At 40.7% G+C, this 18,504-nt stretch overlaps 1 protein-coding gene across 4 annotated transcripts in view; it reads right to left on the bottom strand.

Annotated features, from left to right (window-relative positions):
* CEMIP2 (cell migration inducing hyaluronidase 2) overlaps positions 1-17,937 on the bottom strand; it is a 76,586-nt gene extending 58,649 nt beyond the window's left edge. Inside the window, exons 1-2 of one of the 4 annotated variants that reach the window (XM_065549393.1) lie at positions 7,370-7,473; positions 4,284-4,322 (exon numbers count right to left, since the gene is read on the bottom strand). The gene's annotated coding sequence lies outside the window, so the exon portion shown is untranslated. Of the gene's footprint in view, positions 1-4,283; positions 4,323-7,369; positions 7,541-17,797 lie in introns of those variants that run through there. The other 3 variants (XM_042850596.2, XM_005297758.5, XM_065549394.1) reach the window with 3 other exon arrangements.
* Positions 17,938-18,504: the final 567 nt, after the last annotated feature.

Below are 18,504 nucleotides of genomic sequence, written 5' to 3' on the forward strand. Positions count from 1 at the left end.
GTTTTGGTGCGCTTTGTAAACTGTTTTGATGCAATCAAGGCCTTTTTGTCAGAAAAAGGACAAAACTACCCCGAACTGGATGATGACAAATGGCTGTGTAAGCTCATGTTTCTAACTGACATCACCGCTCACCTAAACGAGCTCAACCTCCATCTCCAAGGTGCAGGGCAAACGGTTCTGGATCTTTATGAAACCTGAAAGGCAGTTGTTGTAAAACTAGCAGTTTTTTCTTGGAATATTCGAACTTCGACTTTCCGCTACTTCCAACACATAAAAGAGCTATTGACACGTTGTACTGTCAGTGTCGATGAGATTGGAACGTACATGCAAGAACTGGAATCAGAATTTTCTGACAGATTTCACGTTTTCCAGCGATTTGGCCCAATGCTTTCTTTTCAGGTTTAACTAGAAAAGTTCAACAAAAGCGACTTGGATTTGTTTGTATTTCAGTGGATGGGTGTTAAAGATTTCGAAATGCAGCTCATTCAGTTAAAAAGCTCAGAATTGTGTGCAAAGTTTGGAGATCTGCGGAGTGCACTTAAAGCTACCGAGAGAGATCATGGGGCCTCTATTCTGACCTGCTGGATGTCCCTGCCAGTGAAATTTAACTGTTTGAAGAAAATTGCATCTGCAATGCTTTCAGCATTTGGATCCACATTCCTGTATTTTCACACATGAAATCTGTCCTCTGTCCCTTAAAGTATCCAAATACATGCCAGACATTGGAAAACTCAGCAAGGAAAAGCAAGGGCAAGGATCACACTAAACTGATAGTTTAGTTATATATTATAGAGAGACACATTCTAAAAACATTAAAATGTATTACTAGCACGCGAAACCTTAAATTAGAGTGAATGAATGAAGACTTAGCACACCACTTCTGAAAGGTTGCCGACCCCTGGTCTAGACCATGCCTGACAGGTGTTTGTCTAACCTGCTCTTAAAAATCTCCAATGATGGAGATTCCACAACCTCCCTAAGCAATTTATTCCAGTGCTTAACCACCCGGACAGTTAGGAAGTTTTTCCTGATGTCCAACCTAAACCTCCCTTGCTGCAATTTAAGCCCATTGCTTCTTGTCCTATCCTCAGAGGTTAAAAAGAATGATTTTTCTCCCTCCTCCTTTTACATACTTGAAAATTGTTATGTTCCCCCTCAGTCTTCTCTTTTCCAGACTAAACAACCCCAATTTTTTTCAATCTTCCCTCATAGGCCATGTTTTCTAGACCTTTAATCATTTCTGTTGCTCTTCTCTGGACTCTCTCCAATTTGTCAACATCCTGAAATGTGGCGCACAGAACTGGACACAATATCCAGTTGAAGCCTAATCAGTGCAGAGTAGAGCAGAAGAATTACTTCTCATGTCTTGCTTACAACACTCCTCCTAATATATCCCAGAATGATGTTCATTTTTTTGCAACAGTGTTTCACTGTTGGCTCATGTTTAGCTTGTGGTCCACTATGATCCCTTTTCTCAGTACTCCTTCCTAGGCAATCAGACCCAGAACTGAAATATAGATCGTATTAATAGTATGCATTATTCGCACCATATATTAGCATACATTAAGCACAAATATTATAACAGTGATATGGCCTAAAAAGGCCTATACCATAACCCTGTTCACTTATGCTAGGTATTTGGCACAAGCAAATAGGAAACCTGTCAAAATGAAGATACATTCATTCTGTGTCTTAGTACAAGCTTCACGGATCAGTACCTGGACTGCCAGTATCTAAAACAAAGATAAGGAAGGAACAGAACAACAAGTTAGGAAACTGGAACAAATTGCTGGGCACACATTAGTGATGTGTGAAGACATGTGTAACTTGTAAAATCATAAATAATACCAGCTGAAACTTGTAACTCGGGGAGCACACATTCTGTGTAAGATGTATGTAACATCGCTCCACGGGACTACTGTTCAGAGACAGGTATAATATAGAACCTTTTTCCTGTACCATATTAATAAACCTAACCTGATTGGTTATTTGGTCTCAAGTATATTTCATAATGAAATAATGAACCAAGGTCTAGTCAAGCAAATGACTATACAATTTATCAACACCCTGAAAGCCATTTCTCCATGGGGTTCTCCAATGATAGACCTGTTGTTCAGCAACATTGCAAACAAGTGCCCCCTGTTCTGTTCCAAAGAAGGAAGAAGTCCCAGCTATCAGATACTTTTCTCCTCTCCTGGTCAAAAGGCCTATTATCCACCTTCCCTCTGGTTCCAGTGATCTTCAGAGTCACCACAAAGATCACACATTATGTAGCCAGAGTTTTCCTCATAATTCTCTCTTGGGCAAGACAATTATGGTTCACAGAGCTGCTACACCTAGTGCAAGACCTCCACATCCAGGATATTCAAGAGTGGGACTTTGTTCAGAATCAAGGTCAAATTTTTCACCCCCTCCCAAAGTCCCTGCACTTCACAGCATACTTCAGCTGGCTGAGCCACACAAACAGGATTCGTTCTACAGTGGTAGAAGACCTCTCAGCTAAAACAGAAAACCATTCAGCAGAGTCCTTCACAGGAAGAAGTGGAAACAATTCTGCGTATAGCCCTCCCAGGAAGGTGCGACTCTTTCAAAAATATCCTGTTTGTAAATTCCTATGTTTTCCAACTAAAAACAAACAAGACTCAACACCACTTCAATCAGAGTCCACTTAGCTGCAAACTTCACCGGCCACCCTCCAATCCAGTCTTCCATCACCTGATAGTGACGAAGTGCTTTAAAGCCCTGAGCCATGCCTTTCCACCAACCAGAGAACTACCTCCACCCTGGCACCAAACTATTGTCTTAACCATTCTTATAAAACCCCAATTTGAGCTATGAATGACTATTCACTTTACCATCTCTCCATAAAGATTCCTTTCCTAGTGGCCATCACCTCAGCTAGGAGGGTTAACAAGATTCAAACCTTAAGGCAGAGCCACAGTATACAGGATTCCATAGGGATAAAAAGATGTTGAGGTCTCACCCCAAATTCTTATCTAAAAAGCTTTCCAAATTTCACATGAATCGGTCAGTCAGTCTGGGAAGCTAGATTATACACATTAAATGTAAAGACAGCCCTTGTTTGCTATCTCTCTCTTATTTGTAGCACACAGGGACAATTCTAGGTGTCAATGTGTTTTGAGAGATTCTACATAAGAATGGCCATACTGGGTCAGACCAATTGTACAAGTGAATTAGACAGCAGACCCATACTTATTACAAAACACTAGGGCCTTTCTTTCCCCTCTCACCGGTATCAGGGTTCATTCTACTAAATCTAAAGCGGCTTGTTACCCCAAATTTGAACGGTGCATGTACCCCAGATTTTGATCAAGTCAATTGCAACCATATTATCTGCATTCAGCCACCATGAATTAATAAAAATAGACCACCACCTACTTAAGGGTTAATTTGAACAAGCAGAGTTTCTGGAGGCAAGGTCAAATACATTTGCAGGCTTACAGTCTCTGCTAATCAGAATGGGAGGAGGGGAGAGAAAAAGTCAACAATTGAGACAAAAGCAAATAAGTGGATGAGAACCTTGGAGTTTGGGTGCCTTTGATATAAAAGTTTATTATGACTAAGATTGTTAGGAATGTTTGTTGATAAATAATTTATTGACTTTAGGAGCTGCGATGACCTAGTAGGGGTCACAATGATCTATGTGTTTTGTAAAACTTAGCTATAGAAGGATTACATAATAGAGTGTACTTTGGAGCAGTCACCTGAAGTTATCCTGAGAGGGTTTTTTCCCCCAACACCTTACTCCCTGGCAGGGAAGCAACCAGCCATTGCTGAACTGCTGCAATTTACTCAATACCGTCCGATTTTAGGTAAATATTTGGGATGTTCTAAACCTATTGTTTTGTGTCTATGTGTGCTTAAATCTAATAAATTGTAGTTTTAGATAAGAGTACGCTTACTTGTATTAATCTTTCATCAGCTAGAGCTCTGTGTTCCCATTGATTTATTCCTGACCCTGCCTGGAGTGAAACAGTTAAGTTACCACTGCTGTGGGTTCTGAAAACTCTGGGTAACATATGCTGCTTACCTTAGGACTGTTTCTCTTCAAGAGATTCGCTGAGTGGCTACCTGTAGCTTTATCCACATATCAAAATATTACTCGTGGTACCTGGCATCCAGACCAGACACCAACTTCACAAGAATGTTTCTGCATTTTATTTAGCCAGAACTCTTAAGACTTTCCTCTTATTTGGTCTGGGAATTGCTTATTATGAATGGGATCCAGACACACAAAAATTGAAGAAAAACAAGGCCCTTACCTTAAAGCAGTGTTTCTCAACCTGGCGACCCCCTTTAGACTTAAAAAAAAAAAAAAAAAAGAAAGTGACCTTCCCCTACTAAGACTTGAAAAAATTGCAACCCCCTACCTTAAATATCATTAAGTAAATTATGACTAATACTCAGGGCCAGTGTTGGGGGATGGCAACCAGGGCCCCATGACACAGGAGGCCTCACAAAGCTAAATTATATGCTTCAGTCCCAGGCAATGGGGCTTGGGCTTCAGCTGCGGGCAGCGAGGGGCTGAAGCATGTAATTTAGCTTCCTGGGGTCCCCTGTGGCGTGTGGCCCCTGGCAGTTGCCCTGCTTGCCACCCCATAACACTGGCCCTACACTTGCGACTGCCTCCAAAACCTGTTCCACAATGCCCTGGGGGTCATGACCCCATGCATGCCAATCCAATGACCCACCCTCTTTCCCCACTACTTCAGAGTCCTCCTATACAAATAGGATTCTGGATTAGCAAGCAAACAGAGTGGTAATTGGAGGTGCACTCCTCCTGTAGTCCCTCTGGTAAGAGGGCATGAAGACATGCAGAGCACACATGCCCCCAACACTGCTGGCCAAAAGATTTCAGACTTGTAGATTTCCACAAGTAGGACCTCCAAGGACAAAGCATTTCAAAGAACTAGATACTGCCAGAGCAGGACCTTGTTTTTTCCTTGTTGCAGTACAGTCCTAATTCTTATGAGCGACAGGTCATCCTACACCAGTAAATTCAGATGTGCCAGTGCAAATCTATTTATACCATGCACCAAAGTAACTTTCTTGACTGAAGCTTCTTCAAAAGGAAGGCTATCGTTGTCTAGCAGATCAAAGATCTACTCTTTCCTCAGCGTAGCATTATAAGCAGGACCGTCTCTAGGCACCAGCAAAGCAAGCACGTGCTTGGGGCAGCATTCCGGCCATTCTTTTTTTGTTGTTGCTTGGGCGGCATTCTGGCAAACCTAGAGCCGGCCCTGATTATACGGGTTTTGGGGTTTTTTTGTTGTTGTTTTAGTTTATGTTACTTACCAACCTTCTATTATCTTTAGGTGCACATAAAACTGTCTCAACTTTAAAGGGAGGGTAATATTGCAGGGTAATATCCTCACACACACCAAGACAATCTTCAAGGTATTTAAATATGAAAACTATTGTGTAGCCAGTTTTTCAGAGAACCTAAAACATATTCTTTAATTCCAAGGATTTAGCTGTACAACTCCCATTATACTTTCATGGACATCCCTGTGCTCATAAATTATCCCTTGGGGAAAACATTTTAAACTTGATCATATAGTATACTCTAAACTCAACAAAAGTTAATTAAGATGATGTAAAAGCTGCAGGCACAGTGATTTCATGCATATTACCTTTCAAGAAAGTTACAGTTAAGAACTTTAATATTAGAAACACAGGAAAGACAGAATTAATGCTACACCTAAAAAAGGCACCCAATCTGTGGATGTATTAAAAATATGTACCACATAACTATTACAATTTGTTTTTTTACATACATGTCTCAAATGGCTAAGTGTGATGCTTTGTCACCACACTAACCTTTGTTCTTTTCATGCCAGTACTCTGAAAGCACAATCTACATATGAGAGTTCTATGTATGAAGACATGCTAGCTCTTTCTAGCAACATTTAGATAATTTACTTGTTAAGGTTAGATTGTTTTTACAATGCGAGACCCTGCTACAGCATCAATTACCTGCTGAGAGGTGAGAGCACCTGTCAAATGTGCTGTGGATTATTAAAGAGGTTCTAATGCATTCAGTGGTTTTGTTAGAACAAAAATGCACTTAAAATAAGAAAGTTACAATAAATCATTATCGATCTGGTTTAAACAAACAAAACAAAAACAAAAAAACCCTGTGGAATTCAAAGTTAAGGCAGCTAATTCATCCTGAACTCACTGCATTTGTGTACTGCTGCACGTGTTGAGGTCAGTTCTAACCATGTGCTGGGAATTTATACATGCAATAACCATCAGTGGAAGAATTTACTTGAGGGTAGGAAAGATTACACTCTGTTCAGGGACTCCATCAATACCTAGGACACAGTGAACATTACATCTAACTAGAATTTAAAGTTGCGAATTTCCTAGCTCTCTCCCTATCCCCCAAATTTAAGACAGGCCCTTATTTTTAATATAAGCTTTTTCAAAAGCATATTTAAATAGGTAACATGTTACATCAAATTATAACATTTTTATTTCCTTTCAGGGAAGTCTACAATACCAGTTGCTATTACTACTCTAACTCTGACACACAACAGCATCAAACTCAAAACAGTATTTAAGTGCATGTGAATTTTTGAGACTTCCCACATTAGTTTAAAACACAAGACATTAACTTTCCATTTCCTTATTAAAACTGGAATAAAGGAAAGCTAGGGTTTAGTTTAGCAAAGATAAGCATGACCAGCCAAGAGGTAAAACTTGGGGATACAAGTGTACCTTTCTTCCTAAGACAAGCAAAAAAAGAAAAAAGAAAAAAAAAGTTGCTTACAAGTAAATTTGTCAATAACTCAACCTAATAAAAAAAAATGTGTCAAGATAAGTTATCACCTTTTAAGTAACAGTTTCTTATCTTAAAACAATCTTCTTACGCAGTCCAGAAAAGGGTGCGGAAGGATGTTTTAGTTCCGCTCCTAACTTAGGCTGTTTCATACAAACTTCTGGGACCAACAGGGCTACAACACTGCAACACAATTTTGTGCTGCAGATGAAACTCTGATTTGTTCATTTAAACTGTATCTGAGTTTGAAAAAAATCAGGGGGAAAGAAAATAGGGACCCGAGGGTAGGGAGCAAAGGGAAAGGAAGCAGGGAGTGAACAGTGTGGGGTACACAGGCTCAGCGGTAGCTAAGCAGCAGGGGGTGCTGGGGAAGAGGGCAGCCGGGCTGGGGTAAGGAACCCTGGGCACAAGAGGGAAGTCAAGAGGGGGTGAAGTGTCCAGCGGTTGGGGGCACAGGAGGAAGCCAGCAGGGGGCGAGCTGCCGGAGTTGGGGGGCGGAAGTCAGCAGGCGAAGAGCTGCACAGAGCTTGGGGGCGCTCGGGCGGCGGCGGGGCTGGCACTCACCTCGACGGCGTGCGGCGGGCTGAGGACGCTACCGGTCAGGGCGGCATGGTGTCCCGGCTCCCCGCCCCGGCTGCTGCTTTTACGCAACTGGCAGCGGCTCCTGCCGTGGGGCCTGGAGGGGAAACAGCCCGCCCCGCCCCCGTCCCCGAAATGACGCGGCTCCGCCCGGCCGCCCCTTCCCCGCCCAGCCCGGCTGCACCCCCGCTTCCCCGGCGCCGAGGGGTTGGGCCGGAGGAGGAGCTCCGGGGCCTGGGCTGCTCTGCCCGGCACGGAGAGGAAGGCCGGAGACGCCGTGGGGGACAAGCCCAGCTCCGTGAGTCCAGAGCTGGGCCCCCGCATGGGGTGTTCGCCCTGCGGGCCCGGGCTCTGGCCGGTGGCAGCGTGTCACACCCGTACCACGCGAGCAGCGCACCGGGACCCCTCCTCGCCCAGCCCCGGGGGGACCCGCTGCATCCAGCCCCTCTGCACCGCTGGTGTCTCCCGCGTGTGCGCCCCCCTGGACTGCCCCAGCCTGCCCGCTGCGAGCGCTTGCCCCCGCGATTCCTCTCCCTTTCCAGCATCTTCCTCTGTTCTTACCCCCACACACTCCCGTGAGCCACTTCTGCCTCCATACCCCATATTACCCTGCCCCCTCTTCCTAGTTCTCCACATCCCCTCCATGCTCTCCCAGGTCTTCTTCCCTCCAGACCTCTTGTATTACCCTCTATCTCAACCTGGTTCCCCGGACCTCTTCAGCCTCCCTCCTGCTTCCCCCTTTTCAGCGTTTCCTGCTGAGCTCGCCACGCCACCAATCCGCCCCTTTCTGCCCGTAGGGCATCTTGCGGTCTGTCGCACTGCAGCAGTTGCGAGCCCATGTGAAGTTTTCAATAACGCTTCCTTGGGGGGTTGGGGTGGATGGTGTTCTGGATCTTGCAGCAGGAAGCTGGGATTGGAAAATGATCCTGTGACCAATTAAAACCGGAGCTGTGTCCCCACAGAGCCTGTCCGTCCACCCCAGCATGCAGGTAGCATATGTGCAAATTCTGCACCTATTCCCATCGCCTCCCTCCCTTCAGTGCTCATCCTGCTTTCCCTCTTACCATCTGAGCAGGGACTTGTCCTTCCCCCGGAGATGTGGGCAGCATGTAGCTCATTTTGTGGATTACCAGAATTCAAATAATAATCACTTTGTGTTATGTTGTGGGGGAAGTTAGGGAACATTCTGCAACACACACACATGGCTAACAGTAAGGGAGAGGAATCGGAGAAAAGTACGACCTGGCACTGCTTGTCATGCTATAGAGAGCCACACTCCTCAAACAGGAGACTATTAAAGAAAACTATGAACTAAAGACAAAGAGTTCCACACAGCTTGAGTTCTAACTAACTCTTTGTTTACCAGGACCAACACCATGTCTAAAATGCTGTACAGCAGAGAAAACATCTAGTGGCTGGGTAGCATACTGCAAGTAAACATTACACCTTAAAGCAACAGGTAGCTCCAATTACTTACACTTGAGCCACTCCACTCTGATTTAGCCTCACTCAAGTGAGAGCTGCAAAACTGCACTCAAGCTATACAGAGTGATTTGATTAGCAGCACAAAGTGATTAGACTAGCACCTGATAAATTATGCTAACTGCAGCTATAGTCTGTAGCTGCATACCTATGATATTACTAGATCTAGTATCTGTGGCTCTCAACAAGCTTCAATTCATACCCCCATGGGCCAGCTAGCTAGAGTTTAATATACCACTTAACCCACTTAATATACCACTTAACTCACCCAAAAGATTTTTGTGCATGAATGGGAATCAGGTTAGAGCTAACACTCAATTTATACCTTGAGCTAACACTATAGTGAAGACAACCTGTTAGATATGTAAATAAGGCAGCATTTTCCCCTTCCTTCTTCACTCTAGTTAATTATACTAGTTTAATTATTCCAAATTATATTGGGTCCAATTTTTTAAAAAGTCACATTCATAATTACATCTGCAAATATGTTCATAAATCCATCATAATTATGATAAATGGACATGCATAAGGGCATTTTTACTTGCAAGTAATCTGTCATGCCTCAGCTGAAGGAATTGCAAGATCATTTATTTTTGTTTGTTTTAAACAATGGAAGCATCTTAGACTTATACTATGATAAACCCAAGCAAGCATGAAAATCAAGCGCGTTTCTATATACAAAGTGCCCCATTTAAAAAAATAAAGTATATCATTGGGCATCTAATTTATACATGCAATTACTGTGTTTGCCTATGCAATGCAGGTTTTGGGCATTCAGATTTCCACTTAGTCTGACTATTTTTATGTACAAATTACCTGAATTATTTATTCAATCAGAATAGGTGCATGAGCATATTAGGCTCATAATTGCATGCACTTTTATGCCTGACCTTTTGAAAATCAGGCCCTTTTACATCAAGAAACTTTCAGGGATCCTCCTCTCTGTGGTCTCCTGTAAACAATGATAAATCTGAAACATTCCCACTGAGCTTCCACTATAAAAAGTAAGCTCATGGAATTTAATATCAATACTCCCTGAATTCTATTAAATATTTAGGACTTAAGCTTTTCCTCTCCTTTGAGAAATTACACTCACTAAATGCAGTTTTTACAAAAATCAATAAAAAGGAACTTGGCCAGATGGATATGCTTCCTGCTTTCAGTGAGCAGAAGGACCTACCTCTTAAAATGAGTTGTCCTCCCAATGCTCGTTTCTCTTTAATACATAGAATTTCCCATCCATCCCTAAAGCAAAGTTTCCAATAATGCAAAGAACTGTTTACTTTTATATACAGGTATATGGCAAATTAAGAGATCCATAATTCAGTTAAAATACCCAAAATACTCCAATTTCAATGGGACTACATGTGGCAGGGAGCCACTTGGGTTCATAAGCAGCATGGAGGGTGTAATCTAAAAAAATTACTGAATGTTTTCCAAAATTTACTAAATAGGATCAGGGTCGGAGGGAGGCGATTGAGACACCCTGGAGAGTAGAAGGGGAGGGTTTGGAGTTGGATGAGTCAAGGCAGGCAGAGGATGAGCCTTACCAAATCTTATCCCGATTCCTGAGCCACAAAATTGAATTGCTGCTGGTACTTTTCTGCACCATCCCCTTTGCTCCTTGCTAGCGCCACTTGACAGCCAGGCTGGACCCTTTGCTCCGGTCAAACATCTGGGACAGCCAGCTTGACCCCATGCTGCCTCCGCCATTACTAGGAGACAGCAGTGGAATTCAGACTCCTGGGGTAGGGGGAGGCTTGCACAGACTACACAGTTAAAAAAAAATGTCTGGTACCATTCCCCAGGCCACCAATTGCCCCCTCTCCAGAACCAGCACCACCACAGCCAGCTCCTCAGCATCCTCCCTGGCGCATGTGGGAAGCCCCTGAGAGGCAGCGCCACCCCTCACCAGCTGGCAGCAGTAGCAAGCCAAGTTCTTCTGCTGCCATTCTCTCTGGGCAGGGGGAGAAGACCCACCAGCTTGCACAAAGCTGCCTTTCAGGCCCCAGCAGCACTACCACCTGGTGGACAAAATTTTACCTATGTGTCAGGAGTCGGGGATTTCACCCCATTCGTCCCACTCTTCTGGGTGTCGCTGCCTGAGGGAGTAAGGATATGTGCATAGGTAACTCTTTGCAGGCCCTATAGCTCTTAACCTGCAAACATGGACATATGTGTTTAAAGTTATGCATGCTATGTGTCAGTGTTTGCAGGATAAGGGCCTATGTTTGTCAGAAGGAAGGGATGAAATGGGAATGCCATAACTAATGTTTATTCAGCAGTTTGAAGCTAAAAAGTAATATTTGTGAAGCCTCACAATTCAAGATTAAAACTAATTTTAAATAATAAGGATTAGATGAGATTTTCACTGAAGGTCCAGATTATATCCCACATCTGCATGTGTGGGTTTTTTGCATCTTCCTGTGAAGCATCTGGTGCTGATCAGTATCCACGACTAGAATTGCCAAATTGGCTCAAACCTATGGCTCATTGAATCCAATAGCCTAAATTGTGTCGCTTTCCTCATGGAACCCAAAACCGTAAATCACTGTGTCGCCTCCCTGCCTCAGCAAAGACATCTTTGCTGGAGCTTAAACTGTGACAATTCCCCTACCACCCACTCTGTCTACCTCACCACTAAACTCCTTGAGACTCGACAGTCTAAACTTTGCCTTGCAGGTAACGTTCAATGCACCCAGTTCCAAGTTACCTAGAGGCATCTCTCTGAAATGTCCAGTCCCTCTCATTGGACACTCACAGAAAATAACCAAGTCCACTGCCACACCAGCCTGTTGGCTCAACTGAGGATGCACACCCCACTTTAATATAACAGCACTGAGATGATCTACAGTATAACTAAGCATAAATTTATTAATAACATGAATGTAAGCGACAGAGTCCTGTGGCACCTTATAGAGCAGTGGAGCATAAGCTTTCGTGGGTGAATACCCACTTTGTCAGACGCATGGCAGACTATTCACCCACGAAAGCTTATGCTCCAATATGTCTGTTAGTCTATAAGGTGCCACAGGACTCTTGGTCGCCTTTTACAGATCCAGACTAACACAGTTCCCCCTCTGATACATTAATTTAAGCAATACTAAGCAAGACAAAAAGAGTCAGGAAGGATTACAAATAAAACAAAATAACACTTTCTAGTGACTAAAGCTTTACGTTAGCCAGCTATAATCTTTGCCTAAGCACCTTTTTCACTTCCATCAAGCGGTGTGTATCTCCAGCCCTTCAGGTACAAGAGCCACTGTTCACAGAATCAAAGAATCCTAATTCCCTTTGTCCACTAAGTGATGGAAAACTAAGGGTTTCTCTCCCCTTCTTCTTGTAGTCCAGTAAACCTTTGAAATATATTCTTTTGGAGTGTATCCCCAGATAAAGCTTTTCTCCTGTGCTGCTTGTGCTCCAGGAAGTTGACACCATGCTGTGTTCCAGTCCTCGCCCTTCTCTCAATTGCTTTTCCTGTTGACTCAGATGTAAATATAACTTCTACTGTCTCTGTTATCACCTTGCTCAATTTACACTGGAGACACAGGGAAACAGAAAAAACAGCATTCCTTTGTCTAGGACAAATTGTTTATCAGCTCTACTTGGATTGCTTGGTCTAAACATATTTTAGTAACATAGTTCTAGCACACCTACATAACTTTTTACATGCTAACCCTATGTAACACACAAAAATATTAATTATCTGAGTGTCACCTGTTTTCATGCAATACGTTACAAGATACTTTTTGGATAACTATTATGACAACGATTGTGTTATGTGTAGTGGAGTTTGCCACAGTGTCAAGACTATCTAATAAGAATAATAGATAAGCAATCATAGTGCAAAAGGAGGAATGTGTCAGGTCTGATAACAGTTGTAGTTACAGACAGTGAGCCCTTTGCCAGGGGGCATTGACAGGCTAATAAGGTCACAGTAATATATATATACAAACACACTATTGTTATTAACTGTTCTGCAATACATAGTTAGTTCTGGTTTATCATCCAGACCCACTCTAATATTATGCCCTGGCTATTAATAAAAAATAAAATTTTGGAAGCCAAATGAACTAGAAAATGTTGAAAACATACAGTCTCAAATTCCTGTCTTTTCTTTTTAAATTATGTTAGAAGTCACCTCAAACTTGACAGTGTGGAGGACTGGGGTCTCACAGACAATATAGAGTATATGTGATGGTCTGTCGTACTAATTGTATTAAGACCTCCTTGTGATTACAAGCATGCTCCCAAAAGCCACAAATTATGTGGCCATTTTTAAAAATGCCAGTAAAAACTTTATACTATACAATACCTTCATATGCTTTGCTTATACCAGATATTTTACAGAAAAGAGATTTTAAAATCTTCAAAGAGCGCTTGTATTATTATTCATGTCCCTACACCTGTTAAGTCTAGTTGCCTTAGTTCCAGATTTTACAGAGATTCTTTTAAAAGAGTTTGTTCTTTTCAAATATTTGTATAAAAGGTATCATTCATATTACAAGTCATTTGTTAAGATGAAAGACAAATGCACACTTAAAATATAGTGTAAAAAACCTCCAAAGAACATAACATAATCACACATCAAAGGTCAAATTCCTCCCTGTTGTCATTTTGAATGCATTTTGAATTTTAACTTTAAAAACTGCTGTCTTATTAGAAGAGGGAGTAATGGAATATTATTAGACTTTAAGACATCCAGAAATAAGAAAAAGGAAATGGTACATTTTACCTCCTGTACTTTGCAATCATCTTCGTTGATATAAATTTTCAAGAGCATTTAGAAGTCAATGGGAATTTTACTGTTGATTTCTGTGATAGTGGAGCTAAGGAAATGCTAAGTGTTTTTGAAAAACACCAGTGTCTCTGTGACTCAGTTCCCCATTTTCGCACCCTTTGTGTTTCTTGTCTATTTACAATGTAATCTCTTCTGCGCAAGGACTGCTATGTATCTATGTCTTACTATGTGTTTGTATGGCATAATGGCACTCCTGGCTTTGTGGACCCTCTAGGTACTATTACAATGCAAATGAAGAAATAATAACAATAGTAGTAGTAGTCATGAAGGGCTTAATTATGCCTTAGTGCTGGGTCAGCTGGGAGACTGGGTGGTGGAATTACAGCTGCATGGAGCTACAGAGTTGGTGCAGTCAGCAGATGTAAGGGTCAAGGCTGTAGTACCTGCCATGGAGTTACACCCCCATCATTTGGGCAGACTTCTCCAACAGAGAGCTCACGTACTCAGGCTGGGTGTTGAGTCCAGATTTTACCATTAAGATTGAGCAAATTCACTACATTAAGCACTTGGAGAGAGGCATGGTATAAGAACACAGATAGACAGATCCTTAATAGAACAAAACCCTACATCCTCTTTAGACATCTTCAGTCTCCAACTCTTATCCATCACAAGTGCACATATGATTTATGAGTCAACAGGAGTCCCCAACTTGTTATCAAATTGCAGTAATGATCACAGAACGATCAATTCACCTTGTTTAGCAAAGTGAGCCTTTCATATATTGCAATGTCGAACAGAGCATTGATCCAAGTGTCCATCCAAAGTGCTGCAAAGCATTAGCTTCTCAACTGTCACTGATCAAGAAATTCTTTTTCTGACTTTCAAGTATGTAATTTTTCAAACGTAATACTCTCAACATTTTTTTGTATGGCATGTATTTAAATTGTATAGTCAATTGCTTGACCATACTTTGGTTCTTTTTTTTTTTTTTAAATGAAATATACTCAAGAGATCAAGTAGCCAATGTCAGTCAGGCTTATTATTATGGTACAGGGAAAGGTTCTGTACGATACCAGTCTCAAAGAGCATCAATGTTACATTCATCTTATATGGAAGGTATGCCCTGCAAAGCTACATCCCTAAAACCATCTTTTTATAACCTACTTGTTTACCAGTAAAAGGTACTATATACTTCACCTGAAACTGAACTCAGTCCACTTTTTACCTTGTTTGTTTCTGGTACCATGATGTACCCCTTTATTTTTTGTTCTGAACCCTTGCATTCCAGGTCATGATGTAGCCTTATCTTTGTTCTGAGCACATGCATTCCAGGTACTAAGAGGCATGAAGACACCTCCTAAGCCTGTACTAGAATAAATAAGTTTGTAGGGAAACTCCCTTTCTGTTGCTATGAAGAAACTATTATATGTCCTGATACTGACAGTTTTCCTATCTACTTAAGCCAAAACTTTACTCCAGCTAATGCAAGTTGTTATGGAATACTTAGCATAAGTAAACAGGATTATAATAACGGTACAGGCCAATTTGGCCTATATAAAACTGATATTAATACTTAATATATATACTTATATGCTTGGAATATATATGGCAGGAAGTATTATCAGCATAATATATATGTATGCTAGCCAGCATATATTAGGCAACACATGTATAATATTTAGTTATGTTTATTTTGTGATTACAACAGTTGTGAATAGGATATGTGAAATGAGAGCAAGTATTCTAGCTGACAGTCTACCTTACAGGTGCACATGGTTATTAAGATGGTTCCTGTGGCGCACTTATTCTCAACAATTTGTCTAAAATCTCTTAAGCAGAGCTAGTGATCTCCAGTAACTTTATCTCCAAATTAGAGGCCTATGACTCGTGTTTCTTTTGGAACAAACCATTACCAAGTCCTTAAGTCAGGTGTAAAGAAACAAAAAAGTTTTTTTGTTTGTGTTTTTATTAATTATTATTATTATTTAGCTATTATCCCCTTCAGGCAGAGCCTCTGCAAGAAGGCTGCTGAGGGAATACAGAAGATACATGGGGAGGGAATGGAGATGAGCAAGGAACCAAGAGGAACTGGAGAGGTGTCAGAGGACCACAATGACATAGATGGAAAGCAGGAGATAGGGGAGGAGACAGGAGGGCTTGAAATAGTCAAATGTAGGGAAATATACAAGTTATTTTTCACTTTACATTCCTTTATCAAGAGGCAGCTTCACTATAGGCACAAAATATGCAGATGCATAGTGTGATATCATTTAAAGTTGTCTGGGTAAAACTAACATAATTGTGGCATCTTAGTATTGAATCAGGGCCCAGCTCTAGTACATTTATTGACCGTTTAACTACTACCCTCATGTGAACAAAAATAGATATGCTCTTCCCAGCAGTCTTGTGATCCATTTCCACGCACTATTAAAAATGTATAGCCTATTTACATGTACTACTTAATTATATACATGTGTGTTGTGGAGACTACAGCTGGATGAAAACTTTTAAAATATTTTAACGTTTGTTCTAATAAAAATTACATTTGTTTTGTTGTGTTCACCCCCTTATGTGTTAGCTTTCTGCAAATATTGTAGCAAATAAATTTACTAGCAAGAATATTTGTTGAAGCAGTAAATTTGAAGTAAATATTAAAATATGAATTGAAAATGGATTTTGAATGAGTGTGAGGATTTGCACCAGAAACTTGAAACTAAAAGTTATGCTTATCCAGTCAGGGAACAGAAACAATAACATGTAATTATATATGTCCAATCAAGACTATGTCTATATTACAGACCTTACGGCGGCACAGCTGTACCACTACAGCAGCGCTGCTGTAAGGTTTCCTGTGTAGCTGCTCTATACCAATGAGAGAGAGCTCTTTCGCCAGCCTAATTAAATCACCCCCAATGAGCGGTGGTAGCTATGTCGGCAGCAGAGCGTCTCCCACCAACATAGCGCTGTCGACACCGGCACTTTTGTTGGTAGTGGAGGGCGGGGGGGCTTTTTCACATCCCTGACGGACAAAAGTGCTAGTATAGACATAGCCCAAGATAGCTTGAGTTTTGAATATGAAATACTGTAGTCACAATGAAATGCTCAGCAACAATCTACAGCCCTTTGAAGCATTTGTTTAAATTATTTGGTAAATAATGAATTCAAGAAAATTACAAGCTGCTTGTAGGCATTTCGCAAACTAAAAAGGAGGTTAAGTTTGTCAGATACATTATTTGCTAAAATTTATTTACCTGGCTTTAGTTCAAACTATCTAGAATCTATGGTACAGTTTGTGTTTTATATCATGGACTTAATATAATTACTTAGAATCCAGTTTAGAATCCTTACTTATAAACATTTCATCTAATAAGGCTGTGTTCCTAAACGTTCACTTGTATTTGATCTTAATAGAAATTGATTTTGCCATATGTTCCATGAAGTATACAATACAACTAGAATTGAGCCTAAGAGTTACATGTTTCTGACCTCAATCCAAACTAGCAGATATATACAAAAGCAGACCGATTTCTTACAACATTGTGTCCTTTTTGTCTTGAATATGTGGAGACAGATTGATTCTGCATTATTGTTTTTTTTTGTTATAAATCTGCCTTTTTTTTAATAAAGTTAAGTTAGCAACTATACATTTGATAGGAGTACAGTGTAAATATTTTTACAAATTAAAATGTTTTAAATGTATATTAATTATAAAACATTAACAAACAACTCTGGAAAAAGCAGAAAGATGTAATTCTTCTTCTTGATTGCTGGCAACCAAGAACAGCTGCCAAAAATGCTTAGAATCTGGATTTAGCTCTTGTAATTCACTTTCTCTGAGAAAAAAACTTGTCTGTAGCAGTGTTTTGTGTATCCTTGAAAATGTAGCAAGTAAATTGCAACAACCTTGAGATACTAGAGCATTTCAAGGGGAAGTACTTTAATGGACTATTACAACCATGTCTAAAATAGAATACCAAAAATCAATACGAGTGAAAGAACCATCATGCAAGGTGACTTGTTAACACAAAGCATTTTACTGTTGTTTTGTCTTTCAGTTGCCATACTCCTGTAGATTTTGAGGTGTTAGTTCTCCAAATACTTCTATATTACCAATATAACAGGAAATAAACTAGAATGTAATCCAATTAATTATATTACATATTGTAGAATAAAGCTTCTTTACAGCTTACCTTGTTTATTGTCACTGCAGGAATACCCAAAGCAATTATAAAAATGCATACAACTGACAGGATTTTCTTCCAGTTAATTTGCAGTGTTCTGTCAACATAGATGGCCAACAAATGGCAAACTGAACCCTTTTCCTTTTGGGAGAAGAATGAATATGAAGAGTAATACTGTTACAGGAAGAGCATTATCTGTAACATGCTCTGCTCAGGATATCATCCTGACCTCTTGTTTTCTGACCTACAAAAACAGGAATTAAAGTGTCTCATACAAAAGACTGTTGTAAGCTAACGGTTACAAATGAGAAGACTTTATCACTTGAGATTATAGGTTTTAAGATCACTGCTCAACATTTTCAGGCTTGTCTGTCTAAAATGAGACACATCTTTAGGCAGCTAAATAGAAATAGCCTAATTCTCAGAGAGACTGAGCATGCACAACTTTAATTGGCTTCAAGTTAAGGAATGGGCGCTCAGCACTCCTGAAAATCATGCCATTTATTTCGGTGCCCAAACATGGATTTAACTTTAGGCATCCAAGTTTAAATATTTGGACCTCTGGATCTATACTTTGATTTTAACTTGTGTCAGTTATTTGTATTCAGTCTACAGCAGCTGATTTAAAAAAAAAAAAAAAAGACTGAGATGACTATGAGCAAACAGCTTTGCATGCACAGGTGGACAGCTACCTGTTCCCTTGAGTTTATTACAAA

This window comes from Chrysemys picta, chromosome 6, assembly GCF_011386835.1.
Source record: "Chrysemys picta bellii isolate R12L10 chromosome 6, ASM1138683v2, whole genome shotgun sequence".
NCBI classification, from domain to species: Eukaryota; Metazoa; Chordata; order Testudines; family Emydidae; genus Chrysemys; species Chrysemys picta.